This window comes from Scyliorhinus torazame, chromosome 14 (assembly GCF_047496885.1).
Source record: "Scyliorhinus torazame isolate Kashiwa2021f chromosome 14, sScyTor2.1, whole genome shotgun sequence".
Taxonomy (NCBI): Eukaryota; Metazoa; Chordata; class Chondrichthyes; order Carcharhiniformes; family Scyliorhinidae; genus Scyliorhinus; species Scyliorhinus torazame.
Window position 1 is genome coordinate 64344911 of NC_092720.1, and position 27472 is coordinate 64372382.

At 50.8% G+C, this 27472-nt stretch overlaps 1 long non-coding RNA gene across 1 annotated transcript; it reads right to left on the reverse strand.

Moving 5' to 3' along the window:
• Nucleotides 1-1472: 1472 nt before the first annotated feature.
• Nucleotides 1473-26432, reverse strand: LOC140389785 (uncharacterized). The gene is made up of 3 exons (XR_011934475.1): nt 25988-26432; nt 8707-8828; nt 1473-2264 (listed from the first exon to the last, which is right to left on the reverse strand). It is a non-coding gene; the product is annotated as an uncharacterized lncRNA (long non-coding RNA).
• Nucleotides 26433-27472: the final 1040 nt, after the last annotated feature.

Sequence of the window (27472 nt, forward strand, 5' to 3'; positions counted from 1 at the left end):
ATAGTACACACTTGCTACTTTGACTCGAACAGTAATTTTAAGAGCACTGGAAGTATTTTGCATAGTCTGCATGAAAATCAGCAAAATCCACCATATGTCACTAAAACAATGAAAGTCAGTTTTACATTGTACAAAGTCTGCATCTGATAGCAGCAGTGACAGTTCTGCAAGCAAATTATTCAGAACCATAGCTGTCATCAATGAACTTCTGAATTCAGTTACATGTAACATCTTGATGCTCCGCTGTTTACATCATTTTTATTTGGCTGATCTATTACAAATGCACAAACGTTGTAGTGCCAGTCTCACTAAAGCATGCTTATTAAAATGACAATTTTCAACACCAAACTTCAGAAATAAAAGTAAATTTAGAGAATTTACACATTCCTGTAGCAAATGAAATCCCATCTTGAACATCCTGCTTCCAGAACTAAGTTGAAATAGTTTTGAATAGGCAAAAGTTAAATAAGGAGAATTGGTAGACTTCCATCATCCAATAGAACATAGGGCTTTTATGTGTCTATGGCTAAGTATCTATTGAAGCTAATGTTAGACAACGCTTAGACAAGTCTTAAGAACCAAGTCATGGATTACATAAAGCACGCTTGAGATTATCCTAAACTACAATGACTACAAGAAATAGAATATAATCCCTACAGTACAGAAGGAGGCCATTTGGCCCATTGAGATGCACCAACTCTCTAAGGAGCATCCTACGTCGGCCCACTCACCTGCCCTATCCCCGTAACCTCATCCAACCTTTTAGTTACTAGGGGCAATTTAACATGGCCTATCCACCTAACCTGCACATCTTATATTGTTGGAAGAAACCGGAGCACCCAGAGGAATCCCATGCAGACACAGGGAGAACATGCAACTCCACAGAGACAGTCACCCAAGGATGGAATTGGGCCTGGGTCTCTGGCGCAGTGAGGCAGCAGTGCTAACCACTACACCACCGTACCGAAATAGAGTTGATTTTTAAATACAGTGAACTGTTAATGTGGGCAGTTCTAAGCATGAACAATTATGTACAGAAACAATTACTTTCTCTTGTTTTTCCACAGTTGTTCTCCGGCATGTGGACAACACTGACGAGGTCTGATTTTTTTTGCAAATTTCTAGTAATCCTGATGGCATTAAGAGCCAGGCTGGTACCATGCAGGTCAGATGGAGGTGGAAGGATCCCTTCTTTTAGTGGGCCAGGTTCATGGTGATGACCGCAATCTCCAACTCAAGAGGCATGAGAAATGCCAGAGGTTGTGTCCAGAATTTCATCTGTATGTCAGAATGAACTGCTCCTGTCGATCATGCTTTCACAAGAAGTTCACAGCAACAGAAAAATCCATTTTTTAGTGACCCTCAGTTAAGTCCTGAGAGGAGGTTTGGAGAGGGTGAATGGTGGGGAATGATAGATTGCCTGGGGCCATTGAAGAATTCTGAACAGGAGTACCCTGGATCTGCTGAATTCATGTGGCAACAAACTTTTATAATTTATAATAATGTTTAGTGTCACAAGTAGGCTTACATTAACACTGCAATGAAGTTACTGTGAAAATCCCCATATTCGCCACATTCCGGCGCCTGTTCGGGTACACAGAGGGAGAATTCAGAATGTCCAAATTACCTAACAGCACGTCTTTCGGGATATCTGGGAGGAAACCGGAGCACCTGGAGGAAACCCACACAGACACGGGTAGAACGTACAAACTCCGCACAGACAGTGACCCAAGCCGGGAATCGAACCTGGGACCCTGGCGGTGTGAAGAAACAGTGCTATCCACTGTGCTACCATGCCACCCTACCGGAATCCTTCAACTAAGTGCCTTTGAGCGCCAGATTAACATATTCAATGATTTGAACAAATGCTTAAAGTGGCTGCCCAAAACATTAAAAATTGTGCCCCACAAATTCATCATTGGGACCGATGCTTTTGTGGATTGGGTGCCCCATTGCTAATTTGGTATATTTTATGGCTTGCAATCAATCTGAGCAGGCATTACTCACACAGCTAAATTCATCTTGCACCCACTTTACATCTGACAAAGGGGTCAGGTACACCAACGAGGCTTGTGGTGTGCTTTGTAATTTAAAATAAAGCCCCCCAGGACTTTGCTGCAGGGGTTCCTCAGGGTTGTGTCCTAGGCTCAATCACCTTCGGCTGCTGCATCATTGTCCTTGCAGTGTTCGGTATCTTTTGCAACTCCTCAGGTAATGAAATAAAAATAGAAAATGCTGGTATTGCTCAACAGGTCGGGCAGCATCTGTGGGGAGAGAAACATTTGAGTTTTTAGGTCAAGGAACTTTCCTCAGAACTGAAGGAAGACTGAAATAATGTAATAGCCTTTGAACACGTTGTGGGGGGAAGGGAGCTGGGTAGGAAGAACAAGAAAGAGGGGAAGTCTGTGATAAGAGTAGAGGTTAAATGACAAAAGAAATCATGCTACAAAAGACACAGTGGGTTAGCCCTGCTGCCTCACGGCGCCGAGGTCGTGAGTTCGATCCCGGCTCTGTATCACTGTCCATGTGGAGTTTGCACATTCTCCCCGTGTTTGCGTGGGTTTCGCCCCCACAAACCAAAGATGTGCATGCTAGGTGGATTGGCCACGCTAAATTGCCCCTTAATTGGAAAAAGTTAATTGCGTTCTCTAAAATAAAATAAAAAGACACAGTGAGTGGCAATGTGTGTAATAAAGAACAAGGAATTTGATCAGCATATGTGTGATTGGCAGAATAGGGAACAGTTGTGTCCAAAAGCAAAACACATTTAAAAAAAGATTAAGATTGGAACATGCAAAAAAGCAAAATGGAGGGACAGAGTTTACAGTCTGATATTGTTAAACATAATTTTGCGTCCAGATGGCTACAAATTGATGGTGCCTAATTGAAAGAGGAGATGCTGTTCCTTGACATGCATTGAGTTTCATTAGAACAACTGAAGACCGAGGTGTCAACATGTTTGCCAGGGGACAAGCAATCAGAAGCTCGGGGTAATGTTTACAGACTAAGTGGAGATGATCTACAAAGTGGTCACCCAATCTGTGTTTGGTTTCCCCATGGTAAAGGCCATGTTGTTGTGTGCATCGAACACAGTATACTAAATTGAAAGAAGTACAGGTGAATCGCTGCTTTACCTGCAATGACTGTTTGGGGTCATGGACAGTGAGGAGACAGGAGGTATAGAGTAGGTTTTAGATGTCCTGCGTTTGCATGGGAAGATGCAGTGAGAACGAGATGACACGCAACAACCCCAACTCGGGGGTGATTGAGGAGCAGGCCACGGAGCGTCACAGAGGGTACAGGGTCCCTTCCAAATGCTGACAGGGGAGGGGAGGAAAGTTGTGTTTGGTGATGTCATTGTCATGATATTCAAACACACACATCATGATAGATAGACCAACAGACCAATTAGCACACATAACACGACAGCCAATCACAGACAAGAGCAGACACAGTATAAGACAAGAAACACAACACCTGGTGGACAGTCCATCTGGAGACAGGGACAAGGACAGGACCTGATTAACAAGACACTCACACAGTCACCACGTGCTGAGTACCAAGACAGATCTGTAAATAACAAGTTGGAATAAAACTGCGCTGTACCAATCGCAACCGTGTTGGTTCATCTGTACCTCAGAGCAACACCACATGATACCAGTGAGTGGATCGATACCTGCCTGCAAATCTGCCATCCTGAGCCATGGACACCCACAACAAACCGCAGCCGTTGCAAGTCACTGGGAACCTGGGCACCAATTGGAAGCTCTTCAAGCAGCGATTCGAACTGTTCATGCGAGCCAACGAGAAACAGGGTGCCTCGGACAAAACAAAGGTTGCCATGCTCCTCACTACCGCAGGTCAGCACGCCATCGATGTATACAACTCCTTGGTGTTCGCGGAAGACGAGAACAAATCTAAATATGACACGGTCCTCCTCAAGCTCGACCAGCACTTCAACGTTGAGGTCAATGAAAGCTTTGAGAGGTATATCTTTCAGCAACACCTGCAAGGTAAGGATGAGCTCTTTCAACCCTTTCTGTCGCACCTCCGCATACTCGCGCAGTCCTGCGGTTACGGCACCACCTCAGAGTCCATGATCCGGGACCAGATCGTTTTTGGCGTTGCCTCCAGTGGCCTACGCCAACAGCTTCTTAAAATTAAAGGCCTGACCTTAGCATCTGCAGTGGAAGCTTGTGTCCTGCATGAAAATGCGACCAGCCGCTTTGCCCACTTTCAGGCGACCGAATCGGCACGGAGGGGGTCCCAAGCGATCGAATCGGCAAGCCAGGCCGCCCACGAGGCCGAACGCATCCAGGCAATCGAATTTCTCCCGGCCCGCAGCCCGGACGAGGGCGGCCGTTTCGCAGCTTTTTGAGGTCTCCCGCGCTTGTGCACGCCAAAACCAACGGCAACATCGAGGGACGCACTGCGCAGGCGCGCCGGACGCAAGACCGAACTGCGCATGCGCAGTGACGTAACGAACGTCATGATGTCATGACGTGCGGCAACAGTGGAGCTGCACATTTAAAAGGGCAATGTCCTGCAAAAACCTGACAATGCCTACGCTGTGGCAGGATGGGTCACTACGCTGCCTGCTGTCGAGCGGTTCGACCGATGGATCCTCCACATCTCCGACAACCTCGCAGACACGTGCGGACCATCCAGCCCACACATCAGGACATCCAACCCAACGACACAGATGACCAAGACGCCTTCCGGGTTGCGGTCATTGATGTGAACCGGGTCAACACCATCAATCCGGCCGATGAATGGAGTGCCACCCTGACGGTCAACCGATCGCCGATCACTTTCCGCCTGGACACTGGCGCATCCGCCAACCTCATAGCATGGTCAGAATTCTATGCCATGAAGGTCAGACCACCAATCCAGCCATCCCGGTGCAAGATGGTCGACTACAATGGGAACGTTATCCCGGCCATGGGATCCTGCCAGCTCCAGGTGACACACAGAACACACACGGCCACACTCTCGTTCGAAATAGTTGGCTCATCGAAGGACTCCTTGCTGGGCGCACAGGCATGTAAGGCTCTCCACCTTGTACAACGGATTCTGTCTCTCTCTCCAGACGACACATCAGACTTCCCGGATGCTGAGTTCAACGCACAGCTCCAATCGCTCCTTGCCCACAACCAGGAGGCATTCGAAGGCATGGGAACACTGCCATACGCATACCGAATTCGCCTCAAACCGGACGCCATCCCGGTCGTTCACGCACCTTGCAGGGTTCCTGCGCTACTTAAAGACCGCCTCAAGCTGCAGCTGCAGGATCTCCAGGACCAAGGGGTCCTATCCAGGGTCACGGAGCCCACGCCATGGGTCAGCTCCATGGTGTGTGTCAAGAAACCCTCTGGCGAGCTCCGCATCTGTATAGGCCCCAAGGACCTCAATAATAACATTATGTGGGAACATTATCCCATACCTAAACGGGAGGAGGTCACCAGTGAAATGGCCCAAGCGAAGATATTCACAAAACTGGATGCTTCTAAAAGGTTTTGGCAGATCCAACTGGACCCGTCCAGCCGAAAGCTATGTACCTTTAACACCCCTTTCGGCAGATTCTGCTACAACCGGATGCCATTTGGCATCATATCGGCATCCGAGGTCTTCCACAGAATCATGGAGCAGATGATAGAAGGCATCGAAGGGGTGCGCGTATATGTGGACGATGTCATCATCTGGTCCACCACACTGCAGGAGCACATACATCGTCTCCAACGCATTTTTGCCCGCATACGGGAAAACGGCCTGCGCCTCAACCGAGCCAAGTGCGCCTTTGGCCAGACCGAATTGAAGTTCCTGGGGGACCACATCTCCCGGTCAGGGGTCCGTCCGGATGCAGACAAGGTGAGCGCCATCACAGCCATGCCGCGGCCGGCCGACAAGAAGGTTGTCCTACGATTCCTTGGCATGGTCAACTTCCTAGGGAAATTCATTCCCAACCTTGCCTCCCACACAACGAATCTGCGCCATCTCATAAAAAAAATCTACAGAGTTCCAGTGGCAACATACACACCAGCTGGAATGGGAGGAGCTCAAACACAAACTCACCACGGCACCAGCGTTGGCGTTCTTCGACACGTCTCGTCCCACTGAATATGGAGGCTGTTTGGTGGGTGGAAAGTGAGGACATGGGTAACCCGATCAGAAGGGAAGAGATGAGAGCAGGAGTGCAGGAAATGGTGTGGACATAGATGAAGCTCCTGTTATCCATGGTGAGGACGAATATCCTTGGTTGACTGCATTCTTACACAGGACCTCTCACAGGTCCATGCACATTAATGACTATGGGCGCGATTTTCCGGAAAGGTTTCTAAGTGGAGTAGCGAGCGGGAACTACCACAAATGACCCTGTGCTCAACAAGGCCGGCAACGCAATGCAACATTAATTGGTCCAATTAGCGATGTCTCACAGGCTTCACACCGCAAATGGAGGCTCGCCAGCCAATTCGCCGGGACCGCGCTCACCAGACTCCTGCTAACAAGGTTCATCAGCACTTAACCAGCACTTGTACAGCCAACGCTACTCAGCTCGCAGTCATGGCACCGAGACACCTGGCCCCAAGGTTTGGAGATGTGGAGCTGGGGAGGCTCCTAGATGCAGTTGAGGCCAGGAGGGATGGCCTGTTCCTCTGAGGGTCCTGAAGGGTGAGCCACAGGTCAGCCAGTGCTGCCTGGGATAGCTCAGGAAGTGTGACCAGTGGGACTGTCCTCCAGTGCCGCACGAACGTCAACAACAGATAGCACAGGTGAGTTGATACCAACACTCCCCCCCCCCTCTCTCCCCCCCCCACACCCCCCCAAGACCTTTCCGCCCCGTTAACCCTCCATGCGGCCCCCAACCCTTCCTTCACCCCCCATCTCCATTCAATCACCCCCTCCCAAACCTTTCCTCACCAACCCCCCACCAACCCCCCACCAACGCATGCGGCCCTCTCTGAGTCACCGCAGGAGAAGCTCTCCCACAATCGCCGGGAGAGGGCCCAGACTGGCTGCAGGGTGCCGGACATTAAAATCCTCACAACCTTCGAGGAACGGGCCCTGGAGGTAACGGGGGCGACATGTGCAGAGGTAAGGATTCACTGGGCCCCAGCCGGAGGACCTGTCAAACGTGAGTTGTTATTGCCATACATACTGACCCATCCCTCCCACTGACCCAGGGGTGGCGGAGGCTCAAACCAGCTGCTCCTCCTCCTATGTGCCCCCAATGGGAGGAGAGGGCACTGGGTGTAACACGGACCTGTCCCATGGAGTGGGGGGTGTGGCCACCGGCTCCCCTGAGTTCCACCCCTCTGACGACGTTGTGTCTCGTAGTCAGCACACGGGACAAGGCCGCACAGCTGTGCGTATGCCGCCAAGTGCGCCAGGGCACTCCGGCCCCAGAGGACACCCACCAGGGGCATCGAAGGCCACAGGAAATGGTAAACAGCTGGCTGCCTCCGTCTCTGATGTGCATTCCAGGAGACACACCTGGACGTAGCGGTAGAGCAAGGAAGGCAAACTATCACTGAGGGCACTGGGGGAGGGGGGTAGGTGGGTGAGGGGATGGTGGGGAGAGTGGGGTGCACCATCGGGAGAGTGGGCCATTGTTGGACACCTGTGAAACTTTAAAAACACTTCACCGCAACCAGTACGATACCTCTGTCACTTTCTATCGCAATGCGGACTGATCTCCGAACCCATGGCCCATCTCTCCAGGCTTGGGCCCTGTTCCACTACCTGTTCTGCAGGGTACCAAAATACCATCTGTACTGTTCAATATCTGTAAGGATTTGGGAGAGGGTGTTAGACTGACAAACAGTAGTGGCTCCCTCCACGGGACCCTCCATTCCTCCATTGATCCCCCCCCCCCCCTCCCCCGCACTTGGAACGCCCTGCCCATCCCCTGGGTTGTCGGATGTTGGCTGCTCTGTCCGCGGTGTGGTGTCCCGCAGTGTTCAGGCACAGTGTCCAGACATCGTGGTCTGATTGAGATGCTAGGTAAGAACCCCCACATGCTACATGGCACGCCTACCCACCCAGGGGAATGCACTCAGGTTGGGTGAAGTGTTCACTTAACCACGATTGCCAACTCAGCAATAGCCTTCAGCCGCACGGAAAGAAGCCACAGTCGGTGGGAGTTACAGGTGGTCAGTGGGGCAGGGACAATGGTTGCCCCGGAATGAGTACACACGATCCAGGGGTTGGCATGGTGGAGTCCTGCATGATTGCCCCTCCAGCGCCCCCCCCAACAGACCCCCTCATAGCACCCCACCTGAGGGTGTCCACCAGCCCCCCGCCAAGCCCTAGGACTCTTTGCCTGTGAGGAAAGATGGCTACTCACCTCCTCAGATACCCGCAAAAGCCCTTCCGCAGGTTGTTGTTTTTCAAAAGGAGTACTAATCGGCGCCAGCGTGACCACTTGCTGGGAAGGCTGCTGAATCACGGGAGCCCGTTGGACATGGGGTGGCTCTCGTTAATTGTATGGATATAGGGTTTAAGTGGTGATAATTGGCTTCTCGTCACGCTACAGCGGGATCCCAATTTCGCCTATGGGAGCTGGCTGATTGCATCGCAAACTGTTTGGCGCTGGTTGTGTTTCTCTTTTTGGCCTCTCCCGCTATTAACCGCCCTTGTCGCCCTCTCGCTCATGCGCACTGAGGCCAGAGAATCACGCTCTTTATCATTGTCATTTTGTGCTCTCACCTGACACTTGAAAACGTCACAAACTTTGCTTTCAGTTCTCCTCTCTTTCACATTAACGTGGCTCATCTCCATCTCCCACCCCTTCCCTTCATTGACATCTCTGTTTCCATTTCTGTATGAATCTGTAGACAAGGACAAGGACTTTCAATTCATGAACTGGGGGCGAAGGAGAAAGAATGGGGCAGCGAGGGCAGACATATTGGGTGCATTATGCTAATACAGCAATGTTCTTTTATTGCTCTCACGATAATACAATTCAAGAGGAGTAAATTATTTTACTTGTGAGTAAGCCAAAATACAATGTCTGCAGAGTTAATTTTTGACATCAAACATTTGAAAATGTTTGTTTAATCATATATCAATTGAATATCCTTTTCAACTTGAAAGAAGATATGTTTTCAATCAGAAAACATCTGTAAAATGATTTTATGTGAATTTCCCAGGACGAATGGAAAGGGTAATGACTAAAATACACAAGCACCGAACTACTTGGACCTGATTTTTGCAAACTTTGTAAGTGGTTGTTACATGAAACAATTCAGTTAATAAAGCACTTTTACATAGGAATGAAAAAGATCCAAAACTACTGTTGCATAAAAATGCATCATATGACTGTTTAAATGCATAGGCCATGGTTTAAACACCATAAGACCATAAGACATAGGAGCAGAATTAAGCCATTCGGCCCATCGCGTTTGCTCCACCATTCTATCATGGCTGATATGTTTCTCATCCCCATTCTCCTATCCTGTCCCCATAACCCCTGATCCCATTATTAATAAACAAAATATCTATTTCAGTCTTAAAGCACTCAGTGACTTGGCCTCCACAGCCTGCTGCAGCAATGTGTTCCACAGATTCACCACCCTCTGGCTGAAGAAACCCATTCTAATCTCAGTTTTAAAGGATCATCCCTTCAGTCTGAGACTGTGCCCTATTGTTCTAGTTTCTCCTATTAGTTGAAACATCTTCTCATTGTCCATTCTATATAGGCTCTCAGTATTCTGTAAGTTTCAATAAGACCACTCCTCATCCTTCTAAACTCCATCGAGTACAGACTCAAGAGTCCTCAACTGCTCCTCATATGACAAGCCCTTCATTCCACTGACCATTCTTGTGAACCTCGTCTAGACCCTCTCCAAGGCTAGCACATTCTTCCTTAGATACGGGGCCCAAAACTGCTCAAAATATCTCAAATGGGGTCTGACCAGAGCCTTATACAGCCTCAGCAGTACACCCCTGCTCTTGTATTCTAGCCATCTCAAAGTGAATGCGAACATTGCATTTGCCTTCCTAACTGCCTACTGAACCTACACATTAACGTTAAGAGGATCCTGAACTAGGAATTCTAAGTCCCTCTGTGCTTCAGATTTCCGAAGCCTTTTCCCATTTAGTAAACAGTATATGCCTCTATTCTTCTTACCAAAGTGCATAACCTCGCACTTTTCCACATTGTATTCCATCTGACACTTCTTTGCCCACTCCCCCAGCCTGCCCGAGTCCTTCTGCAACACTGCTTGTCCGTCCACATATCATTGCATCATCTGTAAACTTAGCAACAGTGCTCTCAATTCCTTCTTTCAGATCATTAATGTATTGCTTTTTGAGAACAAGATTTTATGCAAGTATTGGTTAACTTACTTTAAATTAAACATTATGGAAGATAATGTAATCTCTATTTTAAATTTAACAAAATGTAGACATTAGTTTGACTATTTTTAGGGCAGAACTAGATAGATTCCTGATTAACATGGGGGTGAAACATTATTGGAGTGTGGTAGTCACCACTAGCAGTATTATATGTATTACGGTAAGACACGTATAGTAGAGGTACATGGGTAAATCCCTGCCTGCTGGCTCCGCCCAGTAGGCGGCGTATAAATGTGTGTGCTCGCCGGTACTGCAGCCATTCTAGTTCCAGCTACAGGAGGCACAACATCTTTGCTCAATAAAGCCTTGATTATTCCACTACTCTCGTCTTTGTGGTAATTGATGGTGCATCATGGAGGTGGGCAGGAGGTGGGATTGAAGTTACAATCAAATCAACCATGATCTAGTTGAATGACAAGAGTAGGCTCAGGTAGCTGAGTGGATTACTATTGCTCCTAATTCACATGTTCGTGTATAGCTAATTAGAGTAAACCTGGTAGAATGTTTTAATGGGTGTTTAATTGATTTGTACCACCATTCTTAATCTTGCCTGTTAAAACTTTGCTAAAATCTTTTCTAAGTGATAAGAAACTGAGGCAGATTGATCAAGGAAAGACAAGCAGTTCATCATTTCCAGCCCTACTGAACTTGTTTCTTGCTTTCTTGACTCTATTTTTCCTTCCATTGTCCAGTCCCTTCCCACCTAACATCTCGGTTCAATTTTGCAATCATGATCCCAAGCCTCCAGGTAATTATCATTCTAATTCCGCACTGTGCTCCCACTCTGACGTCTCTGCCCTCAGCCTCCTGCAATGTTCAACAATGCTCCAGGGACAGCATTTCTTTAAAAAAAGTTCAAATTAAGGGGCAATTTAGCATGGCCATTCCACCTACCCTGCACATCTTTTGGGTTGTGAGGATGAGACCAACGCAGACACGGGGAGAATGTGCAAACTCCACACGGACAGTGACCCGGGGCTGGGTACAGGCTAACCTCGGCACCACCGTGCTGCCCCAAGGACAGCGTTTTATCTTTCAACAGGGCACTTAACAAAATTCCAAATTTAACAAAGTTCAGTGATTCAATGTAGAATAAAGAGTTAAATCTGAGGATAGCTACTGAGCATGTGCAGAAGGAGATATGTCACAGTGGTGTCACACACTGAGAGGAGATGAGTGTGAAGCATCTCAGAGATCAGCTCCAGCTATGTCTTTGTCTTACTGAACCTTTGTAAATGGCTGGGACAAAACAGGCTTGTCCAACCTTTTCGTGTGGGGGGCCACATTTCAGAATTTTTCTCACTCAAGCGGCCGGCCGATTAACAAATTTCAGAAAGATAACATAGAAACTGGAAACAATGAATAAGCCATTCTGCCCTTTGAGTCTGGTTCGCTATTCAGTATGATCATGGCTGATCTTCTATCTCAATGCCATATTCCCACTCTTTCCCCATACTCCTCGATGCCATTAAAATCAAAGAAATTGCCTGTTTCTCTCTTGAGTATATTCAGTGACTTGGCCTCCACAGCCTTCTGTGGTAGAGAATTCCACAGGTTCATTACCCTTTGAGTGAAAAAATTGTTCCTCATCCCAGTTTAAATGGTCTACCCTGTATCCTGAGACTGTGGCACCTGGTTCTACATTCCCCAACCAGGGAAAACATCCTCCCTGCTTCTATTCTATCCAGCCCTGTTAGAATTTTATCCATTTCAATCAGATCTCCTCCCATCCTTCTAAAGTCGAGTGAATGCAGGTCCAGTCAGACCAATCTCTCCTCAGAGGATAGTCCTGCCAGCTCCGGAAGCAGCCTAGTGAACTTCCATTGCTCTCCCTCTATGGCAGGTATATCCTTCCTTGGGTAGGGAGTCCAAAACTGCACACAACACTCCAGATGTGATCTCACCATGACCTTGCATAATTGCAGTAAGACATTGCCACTTCTGAACTCAAATCCTCTTGCAATGTAGGCCAACATACTATTCGTCTTCCAAATTGCTTGCTGCACCTGCCTGTCCACTTTCATTGACTGGTGTACAAGGACACCCAGATCCCTTTGTACATCTATACTTCCTAATATATCCCCATTTAAATAATACTCTTTCTTTCTGTATTTTACACCAAAATGTGTATCTTCCCATTGAGCCATGCTGTACTACATCTGCCATGTATTTGCTCACTCATTCAACTTGTCCAAATCATCTTGAACCACCCTTGCATCCTTCTCACAATTCAGCTTAGTTTTTGAAGTGTTGGGTGCACTGAGGTACAGATGAACCAACACGGTTGCGATTGATACAACGCAGTTTTTTCCATTTATACATCAGACTTGGTACTCAGCACGTTGTGACTGTGTGAGTGTCTTGCTATGAGGTCCTGGCCCTGTGCCGTCTCCAGATGGACTGCCTAGGAAGTGTTGTGTTTCTTGTTTTATACTGTGTCTGCTCTTGTCTGTGATTGGCTGTCGTGTTATGTGTGCTAATTGGTCCGTTGGTCTGTCTATCATTATGTATGTGTTATGATGTATGTTTGTATATCATGACATCCCCCTTTTTTACAAGATTATGTGCCTATGTGGTTATAAATATAAATGTGTCCTGAGTGCAGCTAAAGGTGTGTGTGTGCGTAATATTTACATCATGTACATGGGGCTTAACTATATACAAGGGGCGATGTCAGGTGTGACATGCTAACGAGGTTGTACCATAACAAAAAGAAGAACAACATGGACATTTGGAACGATCAAACGAAGCCTGTAACGATAAAACAGAGACATGGGGCGAGATTCTCCGACCCCCCGCCGGGTCAGAGAATCGCCAGGGACTGGCGTGAATCCCGCCCCTGCCGGTTGCCAAAGTCTCCAGCACTGGATATTTGGCGGGGGCGGGAATCGCGCCGCGCCGGTTGGCGGGCCCCCCCGCGCGATTCTCCGGCCCGGATGGGCCGAAGTCCCGCCGCTAAAATGCCTGTCCCGCTGACGTAGATTAAACCACCTACCTTACCGGCGGGACAAGGCGGCGCGGGTGGGCTCCGGAGTCCTGGGGGGGGCGTGGGGCAATCTGGCCCCGGGAGGTGCCCCCACGGTGGCCTGGCCCGCGATCGGGGCCCACCGATCCGCGGGCGCGCCTGTGCCGTGGGGGCACTCTTTCCCTTCCGCCTTCGCCACGGTCTCCACCATGGCGGAGGCAGAAGAGACTCCCTTCACTGCGCATGCGTGGGAATGCCGTCAGTGGCCGCTAACGCTCCCGCGCATGCGCCGCCTGGAGATGTCATTTCCGCGCCAGCTGGCGGGGCACCAAAGGCCTTTTCCGCCAGCTGGCGGGGCGGAAATTCATCCGTCGCCGACCTAGCCCCTTAAGGTTGGGGCTCGGTCCCCAAAGATGCGGTCCCCAAAAACGGCGGACATCGCGCCGTTTCCGGAGAATTTCGCCCATGTTATAAAACAGTGGTTGCAAAAGTTTGACGTGTGAACAGTCTCATAAGTCCAGTCTAGTAGATGGGCGACGAATCCGGGTTGACCGTTAGGGTGGCACTCCATTCATCGCCTGGATTGATGGTGTTGACCCGGTTCCCATCAATGACCGCAACCCAGAAGGCGTCTTGGTCATCTGTGTCATCGGTTTGGATGTCGTGATGTGGAGGCTGAATGGTCCACACGTTCCTGCGAGGTTGTCGGAGATGTGGAAGATCAACAGGTTGAGCCGCTCGACAGTAGGCAGCATAGTGGCCCATCTTGCCACAGCGTAGGCATTGTCGGGTTTTTGCAGGACATTGCCCTTTTAAATGTGCAGCTCCACAGTTGCCGCACGTCATGACGTCATGGCGTTCGTTACGCCACTGCGCATGCGCAGTTCGGTTTTGCGTCGGGCGCGCCTGCGCAGCACGTCCCTCAGTGTTGCCGTAGGTTTTGGCGCCCACAAACGCGGGAGGCCTTGAAAAGCGCGCGAAACGGCCGCCCTCGTCCGGGCCGCGGGCCAAGAGAAATTCGATTGCCTGGACGCGTTCGGCCTCGTGGGTGGCCTGGCTTGCCGATTCGGTCGCGTGGGACCCCCTCCGTGCCGATTCGGTCGCCTGAAATTGGGCATAGCGGCTGGTCGCATTCTCATGCAGGACACAGGCTTCAACTGCAGATGCTAAGGTCAGGCCTTTTATTTTTAGAAGCTGCTGGCGTAGGCCACTGGAGGCAACGCCAAAAACGTTCTGGTCCCGGATCATGGACTCTGAGGTGGTGTCGTAACCGCAGGACTGCGCGAGTATGCGGAGGTGCGTCAGGAAGGACTGAAAGAGCTCATCCTTACCTTGCAGGCGCTGCTGAATGATGTATCTTTGAATATCATGACAGTTTTGTGTCGTCAGCAAACTTGGAAATTATACATTTGGTTCCTTCATCCAGGTCATTTATCTATATTGTGAACAGCTGGGGCCCAAGCACTGATCCCGGGTGCCTCACCAGTCACTGCCTGCCACTCGGAAAATGGCACATTTATTCTGAATCTCTGTTTCCTGTCTGTCAACCAATTCTTTTTGTTTAATAAGTTTAGAGTACTCAATTAAGGGGCTGTCGTGTTGGGTGTTCTGCTGCACAAATGATCCAACACGGCTGTAGATGGTACAACTCTGTTTTATTGTCTTAACAACGGTTACAACTAACTGCTGGCTTGGGTACATGCTTCACCAGCTAACCTGTGGACCCAGCCCTATCACTATCTCAGTGAGGCACTCAGCACTATGAACTATGTCTGAGTGGCACGCTGTGAGCTCTGTGCTCTGAGCTACCTCCTGGTAGAATGAGCGGGAACTGTGGTGTTCCCTGTTTTATAGTGCGTGTGCTCTCACTGGTGATTGTCTGCGATGTTATGTGTGTGCTGGTAGGTCCAACTGCCTGTCCATCAGTGTGTGTGTGATTGCACCATGATATGCTGATGTGGATATCATGACATCCCCCCCTTTCACAAAGGATATGTGCCAACATGCTAATAAATAGAAATGTGTACTGAGTGCATCTGAGTATATGTGTGCAATATTTACAACATGTACATGAGGCTGAACTATATACAGAGGAAGGTGTCTGGTGCAATAGAACAAAGAGGTTGTACCCATAACAGAACAAATGCAATCAGCAAACGACAAGAGAAAACTTCTGGAACAATGAATGACAAGAAAAGAAACTCGTTAACAGTACTGTAAAACAATTCAGTGAGTCCAATGTGCTAACAGGCTCATAAGTCAAGTCTCTCAGGTGGGCGACGAATTCAGGTTGACCGTTAGGGTGGCACACCACTCATCGCCCGGATCAATGCTGTGCATTGGCAGCGGCTGGTGGTTCCGACTTGGGGACATCCGGTTCTTGTGGATTACCGCAACGCGGAAGGGCTCCCTGTCTTCGGTATCGCTGGTCTGCATACTGTTTGGATATGACTCAGTGTAGGGGGGCTGAATCGCCCGCACGTCCCTGCGAGGCTGGCGGAATTGTTGGGAGTTGGCAGGTTGAGCTGCTCGACAGCAGGCAGCGTAGTGGCCCATCCTGCCACAACGGAGGCATTGTCGCGCTTTGGCCGGACATTGCCGCTTTAAGTGGGCGGAGCCACACTTGCCACATGTCGTGATGTCATGGCATTCGTTGTGCCATTGCGCATGCGCGGTGGGGTCCTGCGTAGAGCACGCCTGCGCATCACGCCCCTCTGCGTCAACATCCCCACTTTTGGCGCGTACAAGCGCGGGAGGCCACGGAAAGCGTGCGAAATGTCCGCCCTCGTCCGGGCCACGGGCTGGGAGGAACTCAATCGACTGGACACGCCCGCCTCGTAGGACCCGTGCCGTGCCATTTCGGCCACCTGGATTTGGGAGTACCGGCTGGTCGCGTTCTCATGGAGGACTCAGGTCTCGATGGCAGTCGCTGGGGTGAGGCGCTTTATTTTTAGGAGCTGCTGGCGTAGGGTGTCCGAGATGACCCCAAAAACTATCTGACCCCGTATCATGGAGTCGGAGGTGGCCTCATAGCCGCAGGACTACGCGAGGATAGGGAGGTGTGTCAAGAAAGATTGGAAAGGATCATCCTTACCCTGAAGGCGCTGCTGGAAGAGGTACCTCTCAAAGCTCTCAGTGACTTCCACGCTGAAGTGTTCGTCGAACTTGAGAAGCACCGTCTTATATTTTGTTTTGTCCTCACCTTCCGCGAATGCCAGGGAGTTATAGATGTGGATGGCGTGTTGCCCCGCCGTGGAGAGGAGGAGGGCGATCTTCCTGGTGTCCGATGCATTCTCCCTGTCTGTGGCTTCTAGGAAGAGCTGGAAGCGCTGTTTAAACAGCTTCCAGTTGACGCCAAGATTTCCAGTGATTCTGAGCGGCTGCGGCGAGCTGATGATTTCCATGGAGCAGGATGGCGGATTTCCGAAAGGGTGCAGGTAGGTCTCACAGTCGCTGGTCAGCTTCCACTACTGATATCATGTCGTGTTGAGTGTTCTGCTGCACAAATAATCCAACACGGCTGTAGATGGTACAACTCTGTTTTATTGTCTTAACAACGGTTACAACTAACTGCTGGCTTGGGTACGCACTTCACCAGCTAACCTGTGGACCCAGCCCTATCACTATCTTAGTGAGGCACTCAGCACATGGACTATGTCTGAGTGGCAGGCTGTGAGTTCAGTGCTCTGAGCTATCTCCTGGTAGAATGAGCGGGAACTGTGGTGTTCCCTGTTTTATAGTGCGTGTGCTCTCACTGGTGATTGGCTGCGATGTTATGTGTGTGCTGGTTGGTCCAACTGCCTATCCATCAGTTTGTGTGTGATTGCACCATGATATGCTGATGTGGATATCATGACAGGGGCAATTTAGCGTGGCCAATCTACCTAGCCTGCACATCTCTTGGGCTGTGGGGGCAAAACCCATGCAAACATGAGGAGAATGTGCAAACCCCACCCGGACAGTGACCCAGACAGAGCTGGGATCAAACTTGGAACCTCGGCGCCATGAGGCAGTAATGCTATCTACTGCGCCACCTTGCTGCTCTGTCAACCAATTCCTGATCCATGCCAATGCACTGCCCCCTATCCCCGGGCTATAATTTTGCCACAAAACTCTTATGAGGGGCCTTATCAAAAGCTTTCTGAAAGTCCAAATACACATCAACTGGTTCTCCTTTATCTGACTTTTAGCATCAGTTTCAATGTTCCCTGCAATTTTACTCTCATTTTATTTTTCCCCTCTTGATCACAATTTTTGTCCTTGTTATGCGAAGGAGGTATTCGGAAATTGGGTCCGGAAATGAGACCCCTATTGCCTTCTCCGATTTCGGCGTCAGCTAACAAAGAGTCCCACCCAAAGCCTGTAGACTTGGCTATTTTTAAAAGTCTTTTAATTGGGTTTTCACATCTTGGGCTAGATTCTCCACTGGCGGGATGCTCCGTTTTGCCAGGGGTTTCCCGACGGCATGGGGCTGCCCCACAATGGTAACCCCATTGACCAGCCGGCGTAACGGAGGATCCCGCCGGCGGGATGAAACAGAAATGTGGGGCGGCGGGACGGAGAATCCAGCCCCTTATATTACACAATTTATAAGTTGCATATTATAAAAGCGCGCCAAAAAAGGAAAATAAAATGACACACAGAAATTAGCACATATATTTAGAAGCAATTATCTTCCCTCCCTCTGTGGCCATGTCCCCTTTTTAGATGGGCCTATAGGACCCGCACTCCGTCGGGTCTTTTTTCAGTAACAGCGATCGTGAGGCTCATGTCAGTATTGGATGCCGGGTTACCCTTACTAATGAGTCTACGAACATATCGCACAGGCGTGGGGCCTAGTATATACCCTGTGTACCTGGGAGAAGGAGATCTCCTTTTCCCCTGGGTGTGAACCGCCATGAGTCCATTGCCCCCATCTATTCCATGAAAATGTTCCATTTCGTTGCCAAGTTTGATTTTTTTTTTCCTGACTTGGGTTTGATCTGTCTGTCCATGAGTCCTGTCAGCAGTTAAGGACCCCCCCCCCCCCCCCCCCCCCCCCCCCCCACCATTGTCCCAGTTAGGAGCGTACACATTTACGAGGACCATCAGTGCCCCTTCCAGGACACTGTGGTGAACCACTGTATTCTGGGATGTAAGGACCTGCACTACAGGTTCGCCGGTAGCCCTGGCTGGCTGGCTCCGCCCACTAAGATCTGTATAAATATGTGTGACCTCCATTGCTCTGCCATTTCGCCAGCTGCAGCAGGAGGCCACGCATCTGACTGCAATAAAGCCACAGTTGTACCCAATCTGCGTCTTTGGGCAATTGATTGCGCATCAATTTATTGCAGTCAGATTTTTTTCCACAGAATGGATATCAGAATCAAAGCAGATCGCCTGCAGCTGGATCCGCACTCGCCCGACGCCAGAAAAGACTTTACTCACTGGATAGCATGTTTTGAGGCCTCCATCAAGGCTGTGGACCCCGAGCAAACGGAGGCTCAGAAGATAAACGTCCTGTACTCCAGACTGAGCTCCAGCATGTTCCCATTGATCCAAGACGCCTCGAATTACGCGAAAGCAATGGCACTCCTTAAAGAACACTATGCTCAGAAGACGAACACGCTCTTTGCCAGGCATGCACTCGCCACCCGCTCGCAACTACCTGGTGAGTCCATCGAAGACTTCTGGCGGGCCCTAATTCCACTCATCCGGGACTGGGACTGTCAGGCTGTTACGGTCGCTGAACACGCTAATCTCCTCATGCGCGATGCTTTTGTGACAGGGATTGCGTCGGACTGCATCCGAGAACGATTACTGGAAGGGGCCACGCTCAAACTAGCGGAGACGAAAACCTTGGCATTCCCCATGACGGTCGCATCCCGTAATGTACAGTCTTACCCCTCCCACCGCGCTGCCCACCCTTCTACCCCTTCCTACCCCTCCTGGACCCCGCCACCGACCTCCTCAGCTGGGGCCTTGCCTTTCCAATACGCCTGCGCCGCACGCCGATCCGCGTACCTGGGGGTCCCCCCTGCTACTTATGCGGTCAGCAGAAGCACCCCCGCCAACACTGCCCGCCCCGCACTGCAGTTTGTAAAGCCTGCAGTAAAAAGGGCCACTTCGCAGCTGTGTGCCAGGCCCGCACAGTCGCTGCGATCGCGGCCGCTATCGCCCCCTCCCCCACGCCAAACGCACAATGGGAGCCGCCATCTTCTCCTCCCGGGGCCATGTGCGACCAATGGGCGCCGCCACCTTGTCCCCCTTCGGCCATGTGCGCCCCATGGGTGCCGCCATCTTGTCCCGACCCCGCAATGTGCGTGCCGCCATTTTGTTCCCCACAGGTTCTCCGGACATCCCGAGATCGGAACCGCACACACTCGCCATCCGAAGCATCCAACGACTACCCGCAGCTCGCTTCGATGATACTGGACCAATCTCACCCGCACAACCTCGCCACCACATCAACAACAGTGAAAATCAACGGCCACGCGACCTCGTGCCTGCTGGACTCCGCGTGCACCGAAAGCTTTGTACACCCAGATACGGTAGGGTGCTGCTCCCTCGCGGTCCATCCTGCCAATCAAAGGATCTCCCTTGCTTCCGGATCCCACTCCGTCCCAATCTGAGGTTTCTATACAGTCACCCTCACTGTCCAAGGCGTACAATTTAGTAACTTCCGCCTCTATGTCCTTCCTAATCTCTGCGCTGCACACTTGTTGGGCCTAGACTTCCAGTGCAATCTCCAGAGCTTCACTCTCAAAGTCGGCGGGCCCCTACCCCCCCTTACCGTTTGCGGCCTCGTGACCCTGAAGGATGACCCCCCCCTCCCTCTTTGCCAATCTAACTGCGGATTGCAAGCACGTCGCCACCAGGAGCAGAGGGTACAGCACCGAGGACAAGATCTTCATCAGGTCCGAAGTCCAGCGGCTGCTTAAGGAGGGTATTATCGAGGCCAGCAACAGCCCCTGGAGAGCCCAAGTGGTAGTGACTAAAACTGGGGAGAAACAGAAGATGGTCGTGGACTACAGCCAGATCATCAATCAGTACACGCAGCTCGACGCCTACCCCCTCCCACGCATATCTGATATGGTTAATCAGATTGCGCAGTACCGGGTCTTCTCAACAATTGACCTCAAATCTGCCTACCATTAGCTCCCCATCCAGAAGTCGGACCGTCCATACACTGCCTTTGAGGCAGACGGTCGGCTCTATCACTTCCTTAGGGCCCCTTTCGACGTCACAAACGGGGTCTCGGTCTTCCAAAGGGAAATGGACCGAATGGTCGACCAGTGCGGTTTGCGGGCCACCTTTCCGTACTTAGATAATGTCACCATCTGCGGCCATGACCAGCAGGACCACGATGCCAACCTCGATGAATTCCTCCGCATTGCCACTCTTCTCAAACTGACCAAAAATAAGGAGAAGTGTGTGTTCACGACCCGGTTAGCCATTCTCGGCTATGTCGTCCAAAACGGACTTCTCGGGCCCGATCACGACCGCATGCGCCCCTTCATGGGGCACCCCTCCCCCACTGCCCCAAGGCCCTCAAACGCTGCCTGGGGTTCTTTTCCTACTCCACCCAGTGGGTCCCAAACTATGCGGACAAGGCCCGCCCACTCATTCAGTTCACCCAATTCCCTCTCGCGGCCGAGGCACAACACGCTTTTGTCCGTATCAGAGCAGACATCGCCAAGGCCGGGATGCGTGCAGTGGACGAGTCACTGCCTTTTCAAGTAGAAAGCGACGCTTCAGACGTCGCCCTTGCCGCCACTCTAAACCAGGCAGGCAGACCCGTGGCATTCTTTTCCCGCACCCTTCATGCCTCTGAAATTCGACACTCATCCGTCGAAAAGGAGGCCCAAGCTATCGTTGAAGCTGTGCGGCATTGGAGGCATTACCTGTCCGGTAAGAGATTCACTCTCCTCACTGACCAACGGTCAGTAGCCTTCATGTTCAATAACAGACAACGGGGCAAGATCAAAAATGATAAAATCTTGCAGTGGAGAATCGAGCTCTCCACCTATAATTGCGAGATTTTGTATCGCCCCTGTAAAGTCAACGAGCCCCTAGACGCCCTCTCCCGAGGTACATGTGCCAGCGCACAAGCAGACCAACTCCGGGCTCTACACGACAGCCTTTGTCACCCGGGGGTCACTCGATTGTACCATCTGGTCAAAGCTCGCAATCTGCCCTGTAAGGACAGTCACCAGGGACTGCCAGGTCTGTGCGGAGTGCAAGCCGCACTTCTACTGGCCGGACCGTGCGTACCTGGTGAAGGCTTTCCGCCCCTTTGAACGCCTCAGCGTGGATTTCAAAGGGTTCCTCCCCTCCACCGAACGTAACACGAAAAATTCTCAGTGTGGTCGATGAGTACTCCAGATTCCCCTTCGCCATTACATGCCCCGATATGACATCTGCCACCGTCATCAAGGCCCTCAACACCATCTTCGCTCTGTTTGGTTTCCCCGCCTACATCCACAGTGACAGGGGATCCTCATTCATGAGCAATGAGCTGCGTCAGTTCCTGCTCAGCAGGGGTATGGCCTCCAGCAGGACGACCAGCTACAACACCCGGGGAAACGGGCAAATAGAACGGGAGAATGGGACTGTTTGGAGCGCCGACCAGCTGGCCCTATGGTCCATGAACCTCCCAGCCTCTCGCTGGCAGTAGGTCCTCCCTGACGCTCTTCATTCCATCCGGTCACTATTGTGCACCGCCACTAATAACACACCCCATGAACGTGTTTTTACCTTCCCCAGGAAGTTCACATCCGGGGTGTCGCTCCCGACTTGGCTCACTGTTCCAGGACCGGTCCTCGTCCGTAGGTACGTCCGACTCCACAAGGCGGACCCCTTGGTGGACAGGGTTCACCTGCTCCACGCCAACCCTCAATATGCCTACATTGAGTTCCCCGACGGCCGCCAAGATACTGTCTCACTCAGGGACCTGGCACCATCAGGTTCCACCCCAACACACTTCCCCCACCCATGCGCCCCCCCCCCCCCCCTCCCCACCGCGCCGCCAACATTGACCCCATCACACCAACCCCTCCCCCCCTTCCCACACAAGAGGACGAAGAGGATTTTGGCACGCTCCTGGAGTTCCCCGATGACTGGCCAGCATCAGCACCGCCACCACCGCCATCGGTGCCACCTCCACCACCGCCAGCACCGACTTCACCGCCACCTTTACGCCGCTCCCAGCGAAGCACCAAAGCACTGGATCGGCTGAACCCTTGACAGACTCCGGACCGTCAACATGGACTTTTCTTTTTTTTCTTCCTTGTTTTCCCCATTCTTAACACTGTACACAATACCCTATTTGTATATAGCTTCACATCACCCTCGCCGGACAGGGGTGAATGTGGTGAACCACTGTATTATGGGATGTAAGGTAGGATCTGCACTACAGGTTCGCCGGTAGCCCCGGCCAGCTGGCTCCGCCCAATAAGATCTGTATAAATATGCGTGACCTCCATTGCTCTGCCATTTCGCTAGCTACAGCAGGAGGCCACGCATCTGACTGCAATAAAGCCACAGTTGTACCCAATCTGCGTCTTTGTGCAATTGATTGCGCATCCGATACCACTAGCCATGATGTTTCCTTCCCCTTGGGTCGCTTGACTATCCCCCTGGGCATGTTATCCATCGGGAATCACGCCGCTGGCAGCGGCCTCCCTGGCGATTCTCCTGCCCGCGATGGGCCGAGTGGCCGACGGTTTTCGGCGGGTCCCGCCGGCCTCAATCATAACAGGTTCTTACCGGCAGGTCCTGGCTCCACGGGCGGCCTGCAGAGTCCTCGGGGGGGGTGATGGGTGATCTGGCCCCGGGGGGTGCCCCCACGGTGGCCTGGCCCGTGATCGGGGCCCACCGATCTGCGGGCGGGCCTGTGCCGTACGGGCACTCTTTCCCTCCACACCGGCCACTGTCAACCTCCGCCATGGCCAGTGCAGAGAAGAACCCCCCTGCGCATGCGCTGGGATGACGCCAGCACATGCTGGCGCTCCCGCGTATGGGCCAACTCGCGTCGGCCGGTGGAGGCCCTTCGCCGCCGATTGCCTTGGCGCCAAGCCCTTCCATGCCGGCTGGCGCGGCGCCAACCACTCCTGTGCTGGCCTAGCCCCTGATAGTGCTGAGGATTCCGCACCTTCGGGGCAGCCCGATGCCGGAGTGGCCCTCCCCGTCAATTCACGAAGAATCCCGCCCAAGAGGTATAAACATTAAATTGTTCACTGTTTATCTCCCATACAATATACATATTGTTACGGCCCCCCCCCCCCCCCACCCCCTGCTGCGAGGCACACACTCATCGGAAGTTGTGCCGCGGCACTCCCCACCTCGTACTTCCCTGTGCTAGCTCACCCGCTATTGTGGTGCCCCCCCCTCCCCCACCCCCGAGGATCGATCCACATTTTGCTCCGGCTTTTGCATTTCCCTTCCCCCCCATCTCCCCCTCCTCACCGCCTTCTGCGTCCTCCTGCTCTCACCCCCTCTTTTCTCCTATCTGAGAATCATCGTCAAATTGAAGATGAGACCAGATCAGTCCTGTGCAAAGAGCCTCTCCCTTTTTTTGACCGATGAGACTAGAGATTTACTGATTCAGTGCTGGTGTCGTTTCCTTCTCAGCTCCCAGCTTGTGCATGTATTCGTCTGCTTCTGCCGGTGCGGTGAAATAGTACTCCCTACTCAGGAAAGTCACCCAGAGTTTGGCGGTGTACAGCATCCTGAACCTGATATAAAGAGCCACCTTGGCAGTGTTAAATTCCGCCCTGTACTTGGCTAGGTCTGCCCCAATGTCCTGGTACACACGGATTGAGTGCCCCTCCCATTTACAGGACAATGTGCTTTGCTCAGTTCAGGATCTTTTCCTGGTCTTGGTACTGGTGCAGTTTCACAATGATGGCCCGTGGCTGCTCCCTGGGCTTGGACTTTGGCAGAAGTGACCTGTGGGCTCTGACTACTTCTGGGGGCATGGTGAAGCTTTCCCCTCCAACAGGTTTGCCCAGCATCTGTGCCATGTGCTCCATAGGGTTCCTGCCCTTGGTACTATCTGGTAGGCCCACAATGTGGAAGTTTTGGCCATAAGGCCAGTTCTCTTGGTCCCGAAACCTCCCCTTAGTGCCCCTTGTGTCACCACCAACCTTGGCATCTTTGTCTCCAGTGAGGCGATCCAGCCGCTCTGGTTGGTCGCGGCCTTCTCCAGCTCTCTGATCGTCACCTCCTGTGTCTCCAGACGCTGCTCTGTCTTTTCCAGCTCTGCTTGAAGGGGGACCAGTGCCTCCGCTCCACCACTTTCACCGCTGCCTTCATTTTGAGTTTAATGGTGTCCTTGAGGATGTGGAGCTCCTGTGCTAGGAGGTCCATCCATTTATTTATCGGGTGGTAGCCTGGCATATTTCCTTGCAGCTTGACCCATCCAGATGTGGCCAGATCCTCGTTGCTCTGCGTGTTCGCTGTTGCCTCAATCTTCCTCTCCAGATTTACACTGATTTTGCTGTCTTTTCAGTTCCTCAGGTTGTTGCTGGCATGCCTCATTCATTGTGGTGGTTTTGGAGGAGGGTGGGGGGGTTTCTTTCCCCTAGGTTTTGTGGCCTCTTTATTGGCTAAAAGTGCCTAATTTCAAGTTTCCAGGAGGAGAGCCACCTTCCGCGTGTCCGCTCAGCATATCCTGTCACCGGAAGTCTCAACTTGTCTTTTTAATCTGGTTAGTCATCTTAGCTTTTTTGCCCTTGTTTTTTTCTGCCTTGCACTTTTGCTTCTTATATTTCAGTCTTTTGTTTCCATTCTTGTTTCTCCCTCTTCTGTCTCCCTGCTCCGGTTTCCATTTCCCTGTCATTCTAGTTTAAACCCTCCCTGACAGCAGCTCCCCCCCCCCCCCCCCCCCTCCTCACCCCCAAAGGATATTGGTTTTGGCCCTGCCCAGTTGCAACCCATCCTGTTTGTACCGGTACCACCTTCTCCAGAACCGATCCCAATATCCAGTAGACTGAATCCCTCCCTCCCTACACCATTTCTTCAGCCACATCTTCATCCGATATATCCTGTTATTTTTGCTTTCCCTAGCACGTTGCACTGGTAGTAATCATGAAATTACTATCTTTGAGGTCTTACTTTTTAATTTACATCCAACTCCCTATATTCTCCTTGTAGGATCTCGTCCCTTTATTTAACCTATGTCATTGCTACCGGTATGTACCACAACCGCTGGCTGTTCATCTTACCCCTTCTGAATGCCCTACAGCTGCTCCAAGACATCTTTGACCCTGGTACCAGGGAGGCAACACACCATTCAGGAGTCTCTTTTGCAGCCACAGAAGCACCTGTCTGTTTCCTTTATTATTGAATCCATAATCTCTTAAGCCTTGCCATTCTTCTTCCTCCTCTCTTGTACAGCAGTGGCATCCATTTTTTTCCCCTGGCCTCCACTTCCCCCGGACTCCCTTTCCCTTCCCCGGCCCTCTCCCCTTCTTCTCCCTGCCCCAGCCCTCTGTCTCCACCCCATCCTCACCTCCTCCTCAAACCCCCCTAACCTCCCCTGAACTTTGGTTCTCAAGGCCCCAAACTCACCGCCAGTCTTCGCTGCTCCTCTAATCACAGAGTGTTTCTCTCCCACAACAGAGGAAAGAAATTCCTTATGATTGAAAGAGTAGTTCCATGCAAAATTTGTTCATTCAAACCTACCTGTTTGACCGGCATTTTGAAACTGGCTCTGGGGGCCGCAGAGAGGGGCTTCAAGGGCTGCCTTTGGTCCTCAGGCTGCACATTGGACTAGTCTGAGGTAAATGAATGGTTTTTGAACAAAATAACATTACATCCAGAAAGATCAAAGAAGCCAACAAATCCCAATTTGAACCCATAATAACAGGATTAAGATCATAACCTCTGCCCATTTTATTTCCCTTTTCCCCTTGCTTTTCTGTTTGGTTTTCTTTTGGACAGAAGCTATAACCACTTTGCCATTCACAGCTCGTCTGAATACATCTTTTTTTTCTTTACTGATCCCACTGTCAGTCCCCTTGGCCTTGCACCATGAGCCCTTTTATCATTTACTCTCTCCTGCCCTGTACCCCACCTCAGACCTTCCCTTATGATCTTGCTCACACCTTCACCTCCCCTTTTGCCTGCTTAAAACCTATGACATTTCTAACTTTTACTAGCTGTGATGACAGATCATCAATCTGAACTGTTTACCATGTTTCTCTTTCCGCAGAAGCTGCCTGGGTATTCTGTTGTTATTGCTAAAGATAAACTAGAAGTCAATTCTGATTCCAGGTCAGAGCTGAGTTAGTCCTCTTAATGGAGGGCAAGAGTTCAAATATACAGAAGAAAATACGAACAGCAATTTGTTTTCATCGAGTGCCTTTAATGTAGTTAAATGTCCGATCACAGACTTTCTTTTCTTCAGCTGCACATTTAACTGGCACAGAATACTACCCACACCTTCAATCAGCATTAGGGGGGTTCCAAATGAACCAGATTGAGATCCAGTGGGTGAAGCTGAAAATCTATCGGCAATTTTCCAAGAGCTAATTTTTAACATGTGGGTTTACCATTCCTTTTTTCCACATCCCCATGGGAGCCGTTTCTCTTCATTAATTTTCCTTTAAGAGGAAAAGTACATGAACACCCTACAGATTAATTGTAGAGGTTTGATCGATGCTTAACTAATGAAAGATTCTGTGGGAATACTTGTGGCAATTTTGAAGAGCAAAACTGACAGTAACACAAATACAATTCAAACGGTACACTGCACACACTGTTACGTTCCCTGGAGCAGTGAGATGCACTGAATGTCTTGTATCTGGCCTCTTTCAGCTTTTTTCATTTGTAGCTACTGCAGTTTGAATGAATAAAGTTGCCAGAGTTCTCAAAGAAAACAAAAGCACCACATGTATATGTCAAGGTGCTGTACTTCATTGTCTTGGTCTACAGCTCTCGGAGTACTACCCTGCTCTATTTTTGTGCTGCTTCTATTGTAAAAAGAATTCCCATGCAATGCGTTAGCTGACACAGCAGTTCAGTGAGTCAGTTTATTACTGTCTGCTGCTAATTACCCAGCAGCAGCTTTGGTGATACCTTGTCACTGCAGAAGATGCATACCATTGTAATCCTCTCATTATGTCTCCTACTACAATCACTTAGACCAGTCCTTGCTCTCTGACAGGC